Source organism: Schistocerca piceifrons, chromosome 1 (assembly GCF_021461385.2).
Source record: "Schistocerca piceifrons isolate TAMUIC-IGC-003096 chromosome 1, iqSchPice1.1, whole genome shotgun sequence".
Classification (NCBI taxonomy): Eukaryota; Metazoa; Arthropoda; class Insecta; order Orthoptera; family Acrididae; genus Schistocerca; species Schistocerca piceifrons.
The window spans coordinates 905,971,339-905,993,346 of NC_060138.1; the positions used below are offsets into that span (position 1 = coordinate 905,971,339).

At 42.3% G+C, this 22,008-nt stretch overlaps 1 pseudogene; it reads left to right on the forward strand.

Annotated features, from left to right (window-relative positions):
* Positions 1 to 21,100: 21,100 nt before the first annotated feature.
* Positions 21,101 to 22,008, forward strand: part of LOC124776472 — a 36,550-nt pseudogene continuing 35,642 nt past the window's right edge.

Here is a 22,008-nt window from a genome sequence, read left to right on the forward strand (position 1 = left end):
TGGCTTTTCTATGTGGCTCCATGTGGCATCTGTTAAACTTGGACCGTTTCTATTTTGCTTATTTTTATTGTTACCATGCTTGATCTGTGCTCCATTTTTGACAGGCTGTCCACTTGGCCCTCCTACCACTAAAGCTAAGGGGGATGTGAGAATCGTAAGGGCCTAAAGCACATCATCATCGATTCTGAGATTGTATTACGTATTAGTGCTTTTGAAATATGTTGATCTTATGGCGAGTCAAGTTTATCTGTGCTGTAGGCCCTCACTGTATATATGAAAATTCACGAAAAGCTGTATCACTGGCTTCTATTATATTCACTTAAATGTGGGACCTCCAGTGGTGCGCTTTAAGTCCTTATGGGTCTCAGCGCCTCATTTGCATTCCCATCAAATGACCGTGTCGGTAGACATTACTACTTGAGTTTAATCATTTCCACAAGCAGCGCTTTTGTGTTTGGAGTTGGTTTTCACTGTTCGAGAATCGGATTTCGTGTGCAATATAAACACGAACTGTATTGAATCTATTTTAAATCCTGACAGAAAAGTAAAGCGTGTGGACGGATCGGACGTGGTGCTCGTGTAGCTCAGTCGATAGACAATTGCCCGCGAAACGCAAAGGTACCGAGTTCGAGTCTCGGTCCGGCACACAGCTTTAATCTGCCAGGAAGTTTCACATCAGCATACACTCTGCTGCAGGGTACCAATCTCATTCTGGGAAGAGAAAAGTAAATTACAGGGAAAGTTAGTCGCAAAGGAACTAGGGCGTCTGACAACAGACCCTTTAATTGTGAGAGTGACGAAATCAAATTAGCGTGACTACAAGCGATCATTTAACAAGGAAGTGTACAGGGAGATTTGAACCCACATTGTGCGTGTTGCAGTTCCATATCATGAGCACTTAACCATGACACCATCACTGTTTTGCTCCGTGTTCCGTACTTTTCAAGCTTCTACCGTTCACTGTTTCTATTTCGCATTTTTTTTTTTTTTTTTCAAATTTCGGTACACCTTCTTCCTGTTTTCATGCTTCATCAGTCCTCAGTTTTTGACCGGTTGTCCACTGGGCCATCTTACCGTTAAATGTAGAGGGTATGGGGGGGGGGGGGGATGCGTTGGGGAGTTACCTTTGCCAGCGCCTCAAATGGATTACTGTTGTAAGTAGGCTGTTTAGGTTTTTGTATTGGTAACGCCACGTAGCGCTCTGCGTGAGAATCACTGGCTGTGCTGTGTGCAGTCTGTGGCTAGTTTGCATTGTTGTCTGCCATTGTAGTGTTGGGCAGCGGCAGCTGGATGTGAACAGCGCGTAGCGTTGCGCAGTTGGAGGTGAGCCGCCAGCAGTGGTGGATGTGGAGAGAGAAATGGCGGAGTTTTGATATTTGTAAAAATGGATGTTATGAACTCCTATATATATTATGACTTTTGATGATATTAAGGTAAATACATAGTTTGTTCTCAATTAATATCTTTCATTTGCTAACTATGCCTATTAGTAGTTAGTGCCTTCCGTAGTTTGAATCTTTTATTTAGCTGGCAGTAGTGGCACTCGCTGTACTGCAGTACTTCGAGTAACGAAGATTTTTGTGAGGTAAGTGATTTGTGAAACGTATAGGTTAATGTTAGTCAGGGCCATTCTTTTGTAGGGATTTCTGAAAGTCAGATTGCGTTGCGCAAAAAAAAAATATTGTGTGTCAGTTTAAGGACAGTCATGTATAATTGTTCAAAGGGGACGTTTCACTGTATGATAAAATTCATAACTTAATATACTATAACTCATTAAGAAACCCACAAAATAGGTTTACTGTCAGTACAACTTTAACGTATGCTGACATCCGATCTAATTTTCCTACAGTATATAGTGAGTGAATTAGCTTACCTGATGAGTGTGCTATCATCTAGCAGGATTTATGCCGAGCGAACAGGGATAAAAGTCTGCCGCAGTGTGCTACCACCTGGTGGCACTGACGTAAACTTCTGGTTGACTGGCAGGGGTTAGCTGTGCACATCGTGAACCGTGAACGTTCTTCATCAAATCCGTATGTATTTGACCCGTAAGGCAATTACGTCGCGCGAGTTGCATATGTGCAATAGCAACTTAAAATGTGAACAACTGAATTTGTCTCACGACCCCGACGAAAGTAATGAGAAGTAGGAGAAATGAAAACAGCGGGAAACTTATCATCAGGACTGATGATCACGAAGTAGTTGAAGTTAAGGAATTCTGCTACCAAGGCAGCAAAATTACCAGTGACAGATGGAAGAAGGAGGACATGAAAAGCAGACTAGCACAAGCAGAAAGGGCATTATTGGCCATGAGAAGTCTATTAATATCAGACAAAAGGTTTTAGTTTGTGGAATAAATTTCTGAAAATGTACGTTTGGAGCACAGCATTGAATGTTAGTGAAACATGGACTGCGGGAAAACCGGAACAGAAGAGAATCGAAGATTTGAGATGTGGTGCTACAGACAAATGTTGAAAATTAGGTGGGTTGGTAAGGTGAGGAATGAGGAGGTTCTGCACAGAGTCGGAGATGAAATGAATATACGGAAAACTCTGACAATGAGAAGTGACAGGATGACAGGACATCTGTTACGGCATCAGGGAATGACTTCCATGGTACCAGTGGATGCTGTAGAGGGCACAAACTGTAGAGGAAGACAGAGATTGGAATACATCCAAATAACTGAGGACATAGGTTGCAATTGCTACTCTGAGATGAAGAGGTTGGCACAGGAGAGGAATTCGTGGCGGGCCGCGTGAAACCAGTCGGATGACTCAAAAAAAAGTGGTAACTAAATTAATCTTCTGATACAGTCCGAAACAGCATTGGAGATACTCTCCGTAATGTACTGTTATGATGTAATTAGAACGTCATTTTACTGTTAGGTAAATAATAAATCTATTACTGAGAGATGAATCACTTCTTGAGTTGTTGTCAGTGTAACGTATGACCGCCCAACGAAATGATTTGCTCCAAACGAGGCAGTGCTAGGACTAATGGCAGAAGCTGTGTGTGTGTATGTGTGTGTGTGTGTGTGTGTGTGTGTGTGTGTGTGTGTGTATGTTGGGGCTTACAGTAACCTTCGAACAAACCAAATTGTATTATGAGCTTCCGAATGTCTAATTTTTTGACTTTTTAGTAATATGCGTTCTTCAGTTAGAAAACGATGAAGGACTGAATTTCCACTCGTGAGACTGAATGATGATTTATTGTGTGAACTTGCCAGGCGTACTAATCATTGAGCAACAATATAGAACTCAGTTTGCTATATTTCTATGGAATATATTTATAATAAAATAGTTGCCGATCCTGAATAAACTACTCGATGAGATAAGAGCATGTGTCAGTTGACTGCATTTCTCTACAGCCCCTCATCAAAGGCAACAAACTCGAGGTCTAAGCGCTCCTTTTGCGCTGAGACAAGGACATCGCATCAAGCAGCCACGTTGACAAACTCTTAAGACTTCAGTGTCTGAATATTGTGTGGCTAGATGTAAGTAGGCCCCTTATACGTTCTGGTACCCCAGAACAAATGGCGACGGTAACGCGCTATCTGTGATAACTCAGAGACGTCAGTAGCGCACTGATTCTATAACCACAAGCAAATTAATTGATTGTAAGAAAACGCCTTGTATCGGATTTCCCCGTAGTTGCAAATGTGAAAAGAGAAGGAATTTGTGTTTGCTCGTCGTATAATCATTTTTCGAAACATGTTTGACTGCAAATACGGACACAAAATTTAAGTTATTTACTAGAGATGAAAGTAAAGACAGATGGTTTGTAACACCATAACTCTAGTGCTATACTGATTTATTTTGCCTTTTGCTTTTTAATGTTACATCGTTGAGCTTCTGTAAATGTGTTTGATAGAATAGATAACACAAAATTGTATACTCCTTTCTTTGTTAAAACTTTGATGTCATGATTTGATTCTATGCTGTGTAGTGTATCTGTCATTTAAATTCTTTGTCTCAATTGGAGGGAACAAATCCTACTGTATATAATCGTAATTTCTGTGTGAATAATTTTTTGTAGAAATGTCAATATGTGCAAATGTTCTGTTTTATTTAATGTGTTTGTTTTCTGTTATGTAAACTGCTGACCTTCACTTAGGGTTCTTAGTTATTCAGTACGTAAAAGTTGTTGTGGTTGGGAACGGAACTGTGTAGCGCGCGCAAATTGTGGTTGGCCTAGGTAGAAAAGGTGGAACAAGAGTCAGTCGGGGACGAGGTACGAGTCGGGGATGAGCTACCAAACTGTGCTCTGCCATGTAAAAGATACATATTGTGCTGGTTCCGAGAGACGCTTTTTCTGCTACTTTCCAATGCCTCGGATGGATGGATAAATAGTTCGCCACCAAGAACTGACAGAGTCCAGCAATTCTACCTGCAATTCCACCTACCAACATGCAGTTGCACCACATTGCGCAAATTTGTCAACATTGTGTCTCACTGTAGTAAAAGTCGTGAATTGCATTTATTGAAGGTTATATACTCGTTTGCTAAGTGTTTGTCTCTCTTGTGTATTGGAAGTGCATATTAATAGTATAACAGGATCCACAGTTTGTCTATTGTGTTAATGCTCGGTAACAAGTAACGGAAAGACCACTAATTATGAAAACCATAATTTCTTTATTCAAATGATAGTGAGAAGCAACCTGTTAGTGGATTCCAGTTAACTTGCATTTTAAATAGTAAAGTATTTAACTGAGAGAGACTTAACCTTTGTACAATTTATGATCCTGCAGTGAATGTTAATAGTAATGATATAAAGACCAGTCAGTTTGAACAAGTACTGAAAGTCATAGAGTGCTTCGGTATCTGTTATATGTTTGCAAATACTTTGTGCTGCTCTAGCTGTTCGTCCCAACCTTAACGTTAACATACGCAGGTGTCAGAGTTCATTGCACTCGCGTGTGGCCAAGTCTAGGTTGTGTTTGTCCGTTGAAGTTACGCATACTTACTTTTTTAAACGAGAATGTTAATCATTCTCTTGCCTAATTAGGCTGGCGACCGTTTTCTTTATCCGTTAAACAGTGCAGATAGGCAAAAATTTTGTTTGTTACTGTTCAATTATTTACGTAATTCTGACTTTCACTTCCGATAAGCCACCTCCGTTAGGCACAACACGGTCAACATAACAAAATTCCTCTCAGAGGGTAACACTGCTCTGTTGCTTTATACCATAATTCCTTTAGCAAGATCGTTTTGTTTCACTACCTGCCTTCAACTTTAAGGTTATGGTATAGCAGTAGCAGACAGGAGTGTTATATGTTCCTACAGCTGAACTGAATGCAACAAGGGATAATTCCAAAAGAGGTTTTATCATATAAACTGGCCTGTAAAAGAGAAATTGAAAGACCGAGGAAATGTTGGCTACAAGTTCTTCTGAGACCAGAACAAGCGAATTTCCAACTACTTGAAAGAAGGAAGGAGAAGAAACATCTGTCATTGACTGTCCAACTGGGAAACAGATAATTATCAAGGAATATCACTGTTCGAGGAAAAGAGGAATTGTGTTACAATGGAAAAACCTACGTGGAGGAACTTGAGGGAAATGTGGTGTGGAAATGACGTACTCCGGAAGCCACTACTCCATGCACGACACAGGACATTTACCACTGCTAGTCAGTTCCTTTCCTGTTCCACTCGAAATGATGGCAGGGAAAATCTGCCTTTTATATACTTCCATACGGATCTTATTTCTTCTTATGTGCGAAATATACGTTGGTGGCAGTAGAACCGTTCTGCAGTCAGCCGCAAATGCTGGTTCTCTATATTTTCCCAGTAGTGCTTCGCGAAAACAACGTGGTCTTCCGCCCAGGGAGTCCCATCTGAGCTCACGAAACATGATCGTAATACTCGAATGTTGCTCGGATCTACTGGTAACAAATCTAGCAGCACGCCTCTAAATTATTTCGATGTAATTCGTTAATCCAGGTCTCGGAAACCGACATACGACCGGGAGAGAGGTTTGCTGACTACATGCCCCCATATAACCGCGCCCAATGACGCCTGTGGGCTGAGGATGACACGGCGGCCGGTCGATATCGTTGGGCCTTCATGGCCTCTTCAGGCGTTTTTTTTTATTTATTTCGTTAATCCGAACTGGTAGGCATCCCGAACACATCGAGCAGTTCCACGAGAATTTGCAGTCTCGTTTACGGAATAGCTACACAATCCTATAATTCTCCAAATTACTGACCTTATGTGCTCGTTCCACTTCATTTTACCTTTCAGCGTTGGGAGTAGATATTTAATCGACTTGATTGTGTCAAACAGCGTACCATTGACACTGTATTCGAACGTGGCTTGTTTTTCCTAGTCCTCTGCATTAGCTTACATTTTTTCTACGTTTAGAGTGAGGTGCCACTCTTCGCAGCAAAGAGAAATTAATATCTTACGACACTTCCTCGTGCTACAGCGTCATTAACAAACAGTCTCACACTCCACCCTGTCAGTCAGATCACTTACGCATATCGACCACGAGAGTGGTTTTATCTCATTTCCCTGGTGCGCTCGTGAAGATTCCCTTGTCACTGATGAACACTCGCCGTCGAGGACAGAATGCTTGGTTCTGTTATTTATGAAGTCTTCGAGCCATTCACATGCCAGGTAGCTATAATGAAAGTGCAGCTACTCACAGAGGTCTAGTGGTGATCTGTAACTACCGTATGGCAACGAAATTTGGTAGACAGTCTAATGCGTTAATGTGGAACCGATTTACGTGGACAAAAATTAATTCTAGTTTTGGCCACCAGACGCCAATATGGCGCTGTGAATAAGGGAAGGTGAAAAGAAATGTTCCCATACGTAGTGGATAAGGAACTAGACGTTAGCAGGAATGTCCAAATAATTGAGGAAGGCATGATGCTGATTTTATTATTAACCGACGCTTACACAGTGAAAGGTCTCTGTTGGATTCCTTTCATGTTAATTTCTTAAATCTGTTGTCATTTACGGGATAAATTCCTCTTCTAAATTTACTGTGGTGTTTCTGACTATCTGGGAGGAGACTGAGCAGTGGAACGTGTTACTTTTACACATAAACAAGAACAAATTAATGCAACAACATTACACATGGCGACCCTGTTCTGTGATTCCGCTAGTCTCTGGAATCTCTGAAACGTTAGATTGCGAGCGTTGTATAATCTTAATTTTTTTCCCTGCATCGCTCAAACAACTTCTGTGTTGTTTCTGAGCAGACTTTCAAAATATTCACGGCGTTGTTGAGCGGCGTTGTGTTGTTTGTCTTGTTTTGTTTTTTTATATTTGTGTGTTTTATATGTATGTGTTTTTTCTCTCGCTTGTACATTGCACTGACTTCTATCAAAGACATAAATTTGTTTTGCATGTGAAAAAGTGCGTATTAGGTTGGGTACCTTTCGTGTGACTGTCGTAATTTTTGGGGGATACATTTATTTTGATTAGTGTGTTCCGTACCGGGTATAAATTGAACTAATGCAGACACATAATCAAGCTAAAAGTAGGTGGTCCAACAACTTAAGCAACATGGACCAAGGGGATAATTTTATTTCGAATATTAACACGTCGGACGGTTCCGAAAATGCAATGGAGAATGCTTCAGAGGAAATGCAAAACAGGACGAACGGGCTCACAGCAGAGCCAGAAATTAATTTGCCTCCAACTAACGAAATTGATTTGCCAGAACTCATAAAAGCCTTATTGCATCAAAATAAAGAAAACGTAGAGAAATCAGAAAAATCGTTCTGAGAACAAAAAGTATCATCCGAAAAATCGATCCACGAGCTAGGCGAACAAATAGACGAAAAAGTAATCCAGAAGACAAATAAAGTCGACAAGTCGATGCAGAGAGTGTCCGATGATATCTCACAAAGAATAAACAATCTGGCAAGTGAAATAAAAAGTGATATTATGAAAGAATTAGGCCGTACATTTGAACAAATCGATGATCGTCTGCAAGCCTTAGAACAGGGCAAGCGGAATCGCGATGCGGTATCGAAAGAGAGCGAGGAGCAGCTACTTACAAGGGAACCTCCCCATCGCACCCCCCTCAGATTTAGTTATAAGTTGGCACAGTGGATAGGCCTAGAAAAACTGAACACAGATCAATTGAGAAAACAGGAAGAAGTTGTGTCGCACTGTGAAAAAATAAGCAAAATATACAAACTGAGTAGTTCATGGGAAGATATGCAACCTCAAGGACGCTGGCAACTCGGGAAAGCTGTGGTCTCGTGGTAACGTGAGCAGCTGCGGTACGAAAGGTCCGTGGTTCAAATCTTCCGTCGCGCGAAAAATTTAATTTTTTATTTTCAGTTTATGTGACAAACTCTTATGTTTTCATCACTTTTCTGGGAGTGATTATCACATCCACAAGAAAACCTAAATCGGGCAAGGTAGAGAATCTTTTTACCCATTCGCCAAGTGTACAAGTTAGGTGGGTCGACAACATATTCCTGTCATGTGACGCACATGCCGTCACCAGTGTCGTATAGAATATATCAGATCTGTTTTCCTGTGGAGGAATCGGTTGACCTATGACCTTGCGATCAAATGTTTTCGGTTCCCATTGGAGAGGCACATCCTTTCGTCTACTAATCGCACGGTTTTGCGATGCGGTCGCAAAACACAGACACTAAACTTATTACAGTGAACAGAGACGTCAATGAACGAACGGACAGATAATAACTATGCAAAAATAAAGAAAGTAAAATTTTCACTTCAGGGAAGACTTGAACCAAGGACCTCTCGTTCTACACTTGCTCACACTACCACGGGACCACGGCGCTCCTGATCCAATATCGTCCATGATGTTGCCTATGTGGCCCATGGACTACTCAGTTTGTATATTTTGCTTATTTTTTTTTCATAGTTTCACACAACTTCTTCCTGTTTTCTCGATTAATCTGTGTTCAGTTTTTCACGGCCTATGCACTGTGTGAACTTATAACTAAATCTGAGTGGGGTGCGATGGGGAGGTTCCCTTGTTAGGAATTTCCAGGCGCTGAGAGAAGAATGCCAAAGGGAATACCAGCAGGTACTCTCCAGGGTCCAGAAGGTGGAAACGCATTGTCCCGCGTCCGTTAGCAACACAGTAGCGGACAACAGTCAAGCGATTCACATACTCGAACAGCAAGTAGAACAATTGAAGCAGACTGGGGCGGAGGACAACAGACAAATACATGATAAGATTGCGGCATTAGCGGACATCGTAGGCACGATGAAGGTGACGGAGAGCGATAACAATACTACACCGGTAGCAGTCGTAGAGTCTGAAGAAGTGCGTTCGCTTCTTAAATTTCAGAAGGGACAGTTCGAAGTGAACAGGCGGCACAAAGCTGTAACAGGCGAATTACAAGAACGCGTGGCGCATATGGAAAGCCGCATGGGGTGTGATTCCAAACTCGCCAATAGCACTAAAAATAGCTGTACGAACAGAGCAGAGAGGGACTCTGGCCACGAAGGAGATTTTGACGACAGGGAAGAATGTATTTTGAGGGGCAGACATGAGAAAAATAAAAACATTCAAGGGCCTCGCCGGGAGGAAATACGGGGATTTGATTTTGAACATTCCTTACGGTGAGAAAGTTTGAGATATTCCGAAATTCGCAAAAAGGAATACATCCACGAGCATGGCTCGAGCAATTTGAGTTCTGTCTTCCTCCCGACTGGGCAAGTTCACATAAGATAGAATATATGTGTGACTATTTGGAAGGCGAATTGGCGATTCGCATGAGGTCGGCAGCGCGTCACTGCAACTCCACTCGGGAGTTTCGACAAGCCTTTCTGTCCGTCTGTTGGTTGGAAGCGGCAAAAGATAGGGTCAAGCATGGCATAATTATGCTGCAAAATTTGAACCAGTCTGGTTTCGGCAGCCCAGCACGCCTATTCGACCAAATGCTGCAGGCGAATCAATTTCTATACGATCCATACGGACCTGCGGAACTAATTAGGATATGCGCCACCAAACTGCCGATGCACTTGCGCCACGTCATTCTTGCGGTACGATGCAAAGAGGACGTGGAAACGTTTAAGACACTTCTCCAAGAGTTGGAATATAATACAGGAGAATGCCCGCCTAATCAGGCACAAAATTACGGGGCACAGCACCGCGATCGCAGTCGTGGCCGTAGTACTAATCAACGGCGTGACTGGTCGTCTCGACGCTAACGGAACAATAATCGGGACCGGCCGTATAGAAACTGGGGTAACAGTCGCGAACACAGGTGGAACAACGGAAATGATCGAGGACGTGCACAAGATCGTGAACGCAACAGGTACGGCAACCAGAATCGATACTACGATGAACACGGTGGGAATAGGATTGTAGGCGGAGCACCACATGATGTTGAAATTCGGCCGGCCAACTCTAGACATAATCCAGCAAATGGAAATGAACAAAACCGGCAATGACAAATGATCAGCGCAGAAGGCGCCCAATCAGAACAAATGAGAGACGTGGCAAATGAGTACATATGGTATATAGAGAGGACAGTGAGGAGTAGAGAGGACGGTGAGGAGAAAGAATTGATTAGTTTAAATTTGTGACATATGCATTTTGAATAATATGTTTGTAAAAATAATGATAAAGATGTTTCTGTGTGATTGATTGAAGTGACGTTTGCGGTTTTTTTTTCTTTCCTTGTGCAATTAGGATTTAGGTTGGTTCAAACGCGAAGATAAAAGGCTTCTTTGTGAACGAGTGAAGTGCTGTTTATAGTTTTTTTGTGTAAATTGAAAAGAGTCGCTCCTGAGAGAAGCAAGATCTGTGTTGAATTAATGCAAAACTCAGGGGAATATCCGATCTGTGGGTATTATGGGTCTGGCAAACCCAGGTCCCCAGCTGTTAGTAGCTTTGTTTCCGATTTTCTGCTTTCAGTGCTACTGTCTATCTATTACTAGTCTATATCTGTCAGTATAAATGAGGATCTCTTACTATAGTATGTGTGATGCATGAATATTTTAAGATAGGAGAACTCTGAGAAAGGAATGAGTAAGTTTGGAATCTTGAAAACAGGATGCGATAATACGATTGTTTAACCAATGGCTTCCCAATATGCGCTAATATGTTTATACTGATGATACATCTTTTTTGTTCTTTATAGCTGAATACATAAAGTGCTGTCTGTGGATTTCGTAAGTAGATTGATTCCCTTCAAGGTGAAAGAAGAATTGTGGTTTGTGTAATTTACGTGGCCCTGAAATATTATTGTGGTAGTCAAATACGAGCAGTTTTTCAGCAAATGGAGAATGGAACAGAAATATGGATCCTTTCTGTAGTCTTGATTGATGTTGAGCCAGAGCCTAAAAATTATTCTGCGTTAATACTTGCCCTAGAAAAGAGATGTTTATGTGTTTTGCTGATGCTGTGAGCATTACAGCTTACTGTTTTCGCTGGTGCGGGATGCACTGCAGCCTATATGAGTTGAACTGAAGAAATGTCCCTCTTGAGATAGAGGAAGATTAAATAATTTTGATTATGGGACCGAAGGAAAGCTTGGTTTAATGTAATAAGGATGCAGCAAAACATTTGTCATTTAAACTACAGGAGGATTCGGATCTTTTGTGTCTGTTGTAAGTTCAATATGTTAAGATGAAACTGTTTTACAGAATGGAGAAGACCACAATTTTGCCATTCATGAGAAATGAATCCAGAATAACCACCACAGGCGAAATAACTGATTTGGAAGCGAAAGGTAACTTAAAGAAGGAATGAAATTGCAGCAAAATGGGTAAGAAAATGTAGGATGAAAATATTTTTACCCTTCTCAGAGTCATCTGCGTGATTAGTTCTTGTGATAACGTAATTTTAGATGAAATTGTCTTACTGTTTTATGTATAAACATATGAGTATGATAAATGTGTAATTGCCAGTCTCTTATCAGGTGTGTCAACTGGTATAAATGTTTTGGCGTGGAAATAACCATTGTTCTTTTTACTATGTTTGTTTAAGGAAAGTTTCTCCATATTTATCATGTGACAAGATATGTGCCGTGAGCGTCAAGAAGAGGCGGAATTAGAACACTGTTGTAGTGGTATAAACACTGTGTTGAAGTAGCATTGAAGTAGCTTGTTCGATTAACTAGCAGTGGATTGAAGTAGAATTTTGAGTAATACATGTTTATGGGCAGTTAGTTTGTAATATAGACAACAGGTGTGCATGTGTATGTGTGTAAATAACATGTGAACCCTATGCTGCCCTGACCTATACTTGCACAAGGCATAATCCTATTCATTTTAGTGAATTAATAAGTAGCATTTGATTTACTAAAACGCAAGTGAACCACATTAGTGATGTGGATTTAGGTATTATATTGTCAGTTCATTTAATATTTATTTTTATACTGTCAAGTCATTTCACTTTTAGTTTTTTATATTGTCAAGTCATTTCACTTTTAGTTTTTTATATTGTCAAGTCATTTAACTTTTATTTTTATATTGTCGATTCATCTAACTTTTTTATTGAAAAAAATAAGTCTCACTTTTGTTCTTAAAAAGTTGTGAAAGACAATACTAAGTGGTATTATGTATGACATTTTGTAATCACATAACTATGATGAACAATTTCTGTGAATGCAGTTGAAAACGAACCGGCTAAACTCTTACGAGACAGCGGGAGCAGCGAGGAGGAGGACTAGTTGTAAACAGGCGGGTTTCCCAGCAGGACACACTGTCAGCCGGGCCACTTCTGGAGCACGCTCGCCAACAAAAGAAGGGCTGCGGGGCAAACACTTTCCCTTCCACCCGGAGCTAATGGCCGGCTGCACCAGTGCGACCCTTCGTGGTGGCGATGACCTGAGATGGCCGAGCGGTCCACCGCGCGGAAATCCATCTGCTGGCAACGCACCACACGCACGCGACCGTGACGAGACGGCCGCGGTGAAACGACAGAAGACAGGGGATAAAGGGGCGTGGAGCCTTTTGACAGGTACTGTCAATGACGCCTATCAACATTTCCTGGCGGAAGTCCATTTGTCAAGCGACAGTAAATCATGGTTCGGTGTTCTGTGGTTGCTAAGGGTGGCACAAAGAAGAGCCACTAAGTGTCATCCTTGCCCAGGAATATCAAACCGGCGAGCCAATTGAGGATAACTCAAGAATTTGACAACACGAGGGGCGTGGAGCCTTTTGACACGTACTGTCCAGAGAAACTGGCAGACTTCAAGGACGCCTATCAACATTTCCTGGCGGATGCCCACTGTCAAGAGACAGTAAATCATGGTTCGATGTTCTCTGATAGCTAAGGGTGGCACAAAGAAGAGCCATTAAGTGTCATCCTTGCCTGGGAATATCAACCTGACGTGTCAAACGAGGATACCGCACAAATTTGACAACACAAACATGGAACCAAATCGAGATGTACGTGACACGGGCCACCAAGAGAAACTTTATGAGAGGGCAGAGACGGCGAGATTGCACGCAACAGATGGACAAAAATCCCTACTGACAGCTGCGGCGACGAACCCCCCCCCCTCCCCCCCCCTCTTATATTGTGCCTCGGAAAAGTGGAACTACTGAGTGTGCCAGTGAACAGTGATTATACGGTTCTTAGTCCAATGCATATACGTGTGTTCTTTCAGAGAAACTTTGATCATGTGTTTTGCAGGGGTTCGATTTATTGGTGTTTTTTTTTTATTAGACTGACTCTTGTATTTTGCAGGTGTTTTATTTATTGTTTTTTTTTTTAAATGTTGACTACTGTTCTTTCAGAGCTGTTTTATTTCTCAATGTTTGTTTCCGTGTGTTGTATTAGATTTGTGATATTTTGTTTCGTAAATTGATTCCTGTGGCATTACTTCGTTTATCAGTCAGATAGCTATTCATGCTCACTGGACTGAGATCGATTAGCCTTTGCTTGGGGCATATTTATAGTGAGGAACCCCTTATGGGTAACAATCACACAATTAATTGTAGTTTCAGTATAATGACACAGTGATCATTGTTTGCTAATTAACTGAAATATAGTAGAGTGATTAAATTCGTGCCACAAAGTTATTTTAATTCTACAAATTATTAGTTTTATAAGATATAGAATTATTTTGTGATAACCACTTTGTAAAACATGTTTTTTTTTCTCTTATCATTTTTTTGCTTTTGCGGATTGTGCATTATAACTTTCCCCTTTATAATACTGATGTTATTTTCATATTTTTTAATTGCTGTGGCACCTTTGCTATTTTCATAAATTTTACTTGTTTATAAACAGTCATAATTTTCCTGTGATCAGTTGGCTCTCGCAATGAGCAAATACTGGTGAACTCCATAAGGGTAACAACCAGAAATTGTTTTCATATTAATGACACAGGAACCATTGTTTTTACTTGCTGACCGAATAAGGTCTACACTCTCTTTTAAATAGGTGTCACAGGTTGTTTTTTTCTCTTTGAAATTGGTAGATTCTAAAGATGTGTTGAAATTATTGTGTTTTAGCAAGTAGCTGGTGACCTTTTGCCTTTTCTTTACAATTTTGGTTTAAGTTGGGTGTGAGAAGCCTGCTTGGGAATGTCCTAGCATGGCCAGAAAATTCCCTGCACAGTCTTTTCCCGGAGCGTTGGGGCTATGAAAGGTCTCTGTTGTATTCCTTTCATGTTAATTTCTTAAATCTGTTGTCATTTACGGGATAAATTCCTCTTCAAAATTTACTGTGGTGTTTCTGACCATCTGGGAGGAGACTGAGCAGTGGAACGTGTTGCTTTTACACACAAACAAGAACAAATTAATGCAACAACGTTACAACAGTATGTTCAGTATGAGCACCGGAGACGTCGACGAGATGCCAGACAGCGCCAGATTTTCATCTGGAGGCCAAAATTCGAACAAATTTTTTCCTGCGTAAATCGGTTCCTCATTAGCATATTTACCAAGTGTCGTTGCCACACGATAATTACAGTCCACTCTGGATCTCCGTGAGTTACTGCACATGGTTTATTTATTCAAATCATCCTTTTGGATGGTACGATAAATCGACCTTGGTTTTGCTTCTTTGTGTTTAATTTTCGTTGCTCCCAGCCTTCCTACGTCTTCTGAGAGTGCTGATCCTTTTCTTCTTGATCCCAGTTTCTTATTGTTGCAGACGAATTTCTTTCCTGAAATCCTGCATTTTGTGTTGCTTTTCTAAAAAAATATTCTGTTATCTGTTAGGTCTACAACTTTGCTTCCTCCGTTTTGCAATAGACGGCAATAGCGGCAAATGGGGTTCAGGTGGTTGGTCATAGGTGTAATATAATAAGCTTAGGCATAAGCAATCATAATGCCATAAAAATATTAGTCGATTTGTGATTGCATCATAAGATTATTCTCGATTAAGTACGTCAGCTTACGTATCCATTTCTCTCCATTTGCGGGAACTCTTGATTTTCTGCTTTAACATGAAGAAATCTGCGGCTGTGGCTCCTAAAATTCTGGGTAAGACCAATGATGAGGGAACTATTAGTGGGAGAACGTACAGAGAATGTTTTCAACACCTTTAGAACGGTGATTTTGATGTCGAAGACCGACATAGAGTTGGAAGACAGGAACTTTCCGTAGCTACTGAAACAGACGAAGACAGTCACAGGACATCATAATCGAAAGCAGTTGATGCGTTCGAGCCCAGAACTGAAACACAAACGGCCACAATACAGCGATAGACACGTAAAGGTAAATTTGCAGCAGGTCAGTGCTCGACCCCATGTCGCAAAACCCGTCAAAATATACATGGAAACGTTGAAGTGAGAAGTCCTATCCCTCCCACCGTATTCTCCATACGTTGCTTTCTCTGAGTACCACCTTTTTCGACCAGTGGCATACAGTCTGGCTGACCAGTACTTCCGATCATATGAACAAGTGCAAAATTGAATCGGTTCATGGATCCCCACAAAAGACGCCCGGTTCTTCCGCCACGGGATTCGTATGCTATCCGAAAGACGGGAGAATGTAGTGGCCAGCAATGGGCAATACTATGAATCATAACTTTTTTGTAAGTTTTTCACAATAAATCTCCGAACTTCCAGAAAAAACGGCGGAAGCAAAGTCCATTCTGATTGCAGTGTTTATCACATTTTTGTCAATTACGGTGAACCATGTGGGTTTTGGATTTGAAGCTGTTTAGGAGATTGAAGATCTGGTTGGTTAGTCTGTTACTATCCATTCGGTATAAGTGGCCATAAAACTGTAGCCTTCTTGTCCTCATTACACCAGTTAGCTTTTCCATTTTCAAATAGAGCTCTCTGTTTGGTCTTCATTTTATCCAGCATTAGTATTACTTCTAGGTCCCAGTATTTTTCTTAGAATTCTTCTTTCACCTTTTTCCAGTTTTTCAAGATCCCCAAATCCTTCTGTCCCAGACAAGAATGTACCTCACGAAAAAGGTAGTGGAACAACCGGTATACTGGTTTTATACTCGTCTGGCTGTGATCGCCAAGTACTCGTAATATGAGGTCGGATCGGATAGGTCGACCTCTACGTTCTTCGTCGTGAATACTGGTTCGTCCTTCAGCGAATTCCGTACACTATTGTCTAACCATACAGTGGGTCGTAATGTGTTGTGCATAAACGTGGCACACTTGGCAAAGGATCTCTGCTGGTAATTACTTCTGATCGTGCAAAGTGCACGAACCTCGCATTTGGCGGGAGACTATCAGGCAGCCATTTTATCCCAGCACAGTGCGGTAACCATACTGTCAGAAGACCGAAAGTGCACTGCATTACTCCTACAAAACTCTTCTCTGGTGCAGAGCATGTTGATTCATACCGCTTACTCATGGCGTCTCTGGACGCGATCGGAACTTACACATTTTTTTTTTGGATTTGGTCATCAGTCTACTGACTGGTTTGATATGGCCCGCCACGAATTCCATTCCTGTGCTAACCTCTTCATCTCAGAGTAGCACTTGCAACCTACGTCCTCAATTATTTGCTTGACGTATTCTAATCTCTGTCTTCCTCTATAGTTTTTGCCCTCTACAGCTCGCTCTAGTACCATGGAAGTCATTCCCTCATGTCTTAGCAGATGTCCTATCATCCTGTCAATTCTCCTTATCAGTGTTTTCCACATATTCCTTCCCTCTCCGATTCTGCGTAGAACCTCCTCATTCCTTACCTTATCAGTCCACCTAATTTTCAACATTCGTCTATAGCATCACATCTCAAATGCTTCGATTCTCTTCTGTTCCGGTTTTCCCACAGTCCATGTTTCACTACCATACAATGCTGTACTCCAGACGTACATCCTCAGAAATTTCTTCCTCAAATTAAGGCCGGTATTTGATATTAGTAGACTTCTCTAGGCCAGAAATGCCTTTTTTGCCACAGCGAGTCTGCTTTTGATGTCCTCCTTGCTCCGTCCGTCATTGGTTATTTTACTGCCTAGGTAGCAGAATTCCTTAACTTCATTGACTTCGTGATCATCAATTCTGATGTTACGTTTCTCACTGTTCTCATTTCTACTACTTCTCATTACCTTCGTCTTTCTCCGATTTACTCTCAAACCATACTGTGTACTCATTAGACTGTTCATTCCGTTCAGCAGATCATTTAATTCTTCTTCACTTTCACTCAGGATAGCAATGTCATCAGCGAATCGTATCATTGATATCCTTTCACCTGGTATTGTAATTCCGCTCCTGAACCTTTCTTTTATTTCCGTCATTGCTTCCTCGCTGTACAGATTGAAGAGTAGGGGCGAAAGGCTACAGCCTTGTCTTACACCCTTTTTAATACGAGCACTTCGTTCTTGATCGTCCACTCTTATTATTCCCTCTTGGTTGTTGTACATATTGTATATGACCCGTCTCTCCCTACAGCTTACCCCTACTTTTTTCAGAATATCGAACAGCTTGCACCATTTTATATTGTCGAACGCTTTTTCCAGGTCGACAAATCCTATGAAAGTGTCTTGATTTTTCTTTAGCCTTGCTTCCATTATTAGCCGTAACGTCAGAATTTCCTCTCTCGTCTCTTTACTTTTCCTAAAGCCAAACTGATCGTCACCTAGCGCATTCTCAATTTTCTTTTCCATTCTTCTGTATATTATTCTTGTAAGCAGCTTCGATGCATGAGCTGTTAAGCTGATTGTGCGATAATTCTCGCACTTGTCAGCTCTTGCCGTCTTCGGAATTGTGTGGATGATGCTTTTCCGAAAGTCAGATGGTATATCGCCAGACTCATATATTCTACACACCAACGTGAATAGTCGTTTTGTTGCCACTTCCCCCAATGATTTTAGAAATTCTGATGGAATGTTATCCATCCCTTCTGCCTTATTTGACCGTAAGTCCTCCAAAGCTCTTTTAAATTCCGATTCTAATACTGGATCCTCTATCTCTTCTAAATCGACTCCTGTTTCTTCTTCTATCACATCAGACAAATCTTCACTCTCATAGAGGCTTTCAATGTATTCTTTCCACCTATCTGCTCTCTCCTCTGCATTTAACAGTGGAATTCCCGCTGCACTCTTAATGTTACCACCGTTGCTTTTAATGTCACCAAAGATTGTTTTGACTTTCCTGTATGCTGAGTCTGTCCTTCCGACAATCATATCTTTTTCGATGTCTTAACATTTTTCCTGCAGCCATTTCCTCTTAGCTTCCCTGCACTTCCTATTTATTTCATTCCTCAGCGACTTGTACTTCTGTATTCCTGATTTTCCCGGATCATGTTTGTACTTCCTCCTTTCATCAATCAACTGAAGTATTTCTTCTGTTACCCATGGTTTCTTCGCAGCTACCTTCTTTGTACCTATGTTTTCCTTCCCAACTTCTGTGATGGCCCTTTTTAGAGATGTCCATTCCCCTTCGACTGTACTGCCTACTGCGCTATTCCTTATTGCTGTATCTATAGCGTTAGAGAACTTCAAACGTATCTCGTCATTCCTTAGTATTTCCGTATCCCACTTCTTTGCGTATTGATTCTTCCTGACTAATGTCTTGAGCTTCAGCCTGCTCTTCATCACTACTATATTGTTTTCTGAGTCTATATCTGCTCCTGGGTACGCCTTACAATCCAGTATCTGATTTCGGAATCTCTGTCTGACCATGATGTAATCTAATTGAAATCTTTCCGTATCTCCCGGCCTTTTCCAAGTATACCTCCTCCTCTTGTGATTCTTGAACAGGGTATTCGCTATTACTAGCTGAAACTTGTTACAGAACTCAATTAGTCTTTCTCCTCTTTCATTCCTTGTTCCAAGCCCATATTTTCCTGTAACCATTTCTTCTACTCCTTCCCCTACAACTGCATTCCAGTCGCCCATGACTATTAGATTTTCGTCCCCCTTTACATACTGTATTACCCTTTCAATATCCTCATACACTTTCTCTATCTGTTCATCTTCAGCTTGCGACGTCGGCATGTATACCTGAACTATCGTTGTCGGTGTTGGTCTGCTGTCGATTCTGATTAGAACAACCCTGTCACTGAACTGTTCACAATAACACACCCTCTGCCCTACCTTCCTATTCATAACGAATCCTACACCTGTTATACCATTTTCTGCTGCTGTTGATATTACCCGATACTCATCTGACCAGAAATCCTTGTCTTCCTTCCACTTCACTTCACTGACCCCTACTATATCTAGATTGAGCCTTTGCATTTCCCTTTTCAGATTTTCTAGTTTCCCTACCACATTCAAGCTTCTGACATCCCACGCCCCGACTCGATCTACGAGTCGGAACTTACACTACTGGCCATTAAAATTGCTACATCACGAAGATGACGTGCTACAGACGGGAAGTTTAACCGACGGGAAGAAGATGCTGTGATATGCAAATGATTAGCTTTTCAGAGCATTCACACAAGGTTGGCGCTGAAGGCGACACCTAAAACGTGCTGAGATGAGGAAAATTTGCAACCTATTTGTCAGACACAAACAGCAGTTGACCGTCATTGTCTGGTGAAAAGTTGTTGTGATGCCTCGTGTAAGGAGGAGAAATGAGTACCATTACCTTTCCGACTTTGATAAAGGTCGGATTGTAGCCTATCGCGATTGCGGTTTAGGAGGGTAATATGGAATGCCGTGCTGAATCCCAACGGCCTCGTATCACTAGCAGTCGAGATGACAGGCATTTTATCCGCCTGGCTGTAACGGATCGTGCAGCCACGTCTCGATCCCTGAGTCAACAGATGGGGACGTTTGCAAGACAAAAACCATCTGCACGAACAGTTCGACGACGTTTGCAGCAGCGTGGACTATCAGTTCGGAGACCATGGCTGCGGTTACCCTTGACGCTGCATCACAGACAGGAGTACCTGCGATGGTGTACTCAACGATGAACCTGGGTGCACGAATGGCAAAACGTCATTTTTTTCGGATGAATCCAGGTTCTGTATACAGCATCACGATAGTCGCATCCGCGTTTGGCGACATCGCGATGAAGGCACATTGGAAGCGTGTATTCGTCATCGCCATACTGGCTAGTCACCCGGCCTGATGGTACGGGGTGCCACTGGTTACACGTCTCGATCACCTCTTGTTATCATTGACGGCACTTTGAACAGTGGAGGTTACATTTCAGATGTGTTACAACCCGTGGCTCTACCCTTCATTCGATCCTTGCGAAACCCTACATTTCAGCAGGATAATGCACGACCGAATATTGCAGGTCCTGTACGGGCCTTTCTGGATACAGATAATATTCGACTGCTGCTCTGGCCAGCACATTCTCCAGATCTCTCGCCAACTGAAAACATCTGGTCAATGGTGGCCGAGCAACTGGCTCGTCACAATACGCCAGTCACTACTCTTGATGAACTGTGGTATCGTGTTGATGCTGCATGGGCAGCTGTACCTGTACACGCCATCCAAGCTCTGGTTGACTCAATGGCCAGGCGTATCAAGGCCGTTATTATGGCCAGAGGTGGTTGTTGTGGGTACTGATTTCGCAGGAACTATGCACCCAAATTGCGTGAAAATGTAATCACATGTCAGTTCTAGTATAATATATTTGTCCAATGAATATCCATCCGTTTATCATCCCGCATTTCTTCTTGGTGTAGCAACTTTAATGGCCAGTAGTGAACTTTCTGGATTCACCTCCTAATAACAACAAACATGTGCACCTAATTCATCTGAAAGAAGTGTGAAGCAGAGAGGCTCAGCTGCTGGTGGTGCAGCGGTGACCGTCTGGGCCGTCAACCGGATGTGGGCTGCAGCGAGTGCGGCTGACATGTGGGGAAGGCGCATGGCGCAAGTAATTGGGCGCAACGCCGCCCCGGTTAGCGTGCCACGCCACGCGTGCGAAGTAGCGCAAGACGGGCGGCGGCGCTAAAAGTGCGCCACGCGAGGCCGCCGCCGCCCCCGAAGCCCCGTGACCCCGATTCGTCACGCGCCGGTCGATCCGCCGCCGCCGCCGCCGCCACCGCGTCTTACGCAACTTGTCGCGGAGCCACGCACCGTGGGTAGCGTCTGCCGCCCCCGCCACCTCACCCACCCAAGGTGATAACGCACAGCATGCCGCCTCTACCATCGGTACTCTTCATCCCAGCGAATTTCTCCTTCTACATGTGCAACACAGCTTGGCACAAGCAGTCGAGTGGCTCAAAGACTTGTTAAGCAGTAGAACCCAGTATGTTGTCCTCGATGGCAAGGGTTCATCACAGAGAAGGAGTGCTCCAGGGAAGTGTGACAGGACCGCTACTATTTTCTATATGCATAAACGATCTCATGGACAGGATGGACAGCAGTCTCTGTGACTGTTTGTTGATGATGCTGTGGTGTAGAGTAAGGCGTCGGAGTAACTGCAGAAGGATACAGTATATACGAAATCTCTAGTTGAAAAGGCAGCTAGCTCTAAATGTAGAAACGTGTAAGTTAATGTGGATGAGTAGCGAAAAATAAACGAGTAATTTTCGGACACAGGTCCCGGCGGAGGTTCGAGTCCTCTTTCGGGCATGGGTGTGTGTGTTTGACCTTAGGATAATTTAGGTTAAGTAGTGTGTAAGCTTAGGTACTGATGACCTTAGCAGTTAAGTCCGATAAGATTTCAGACAATTTCTTTTTCTTTCGGACACAGCATTAGTACTGCCCTGCTTGACAAGGTCATGTCAT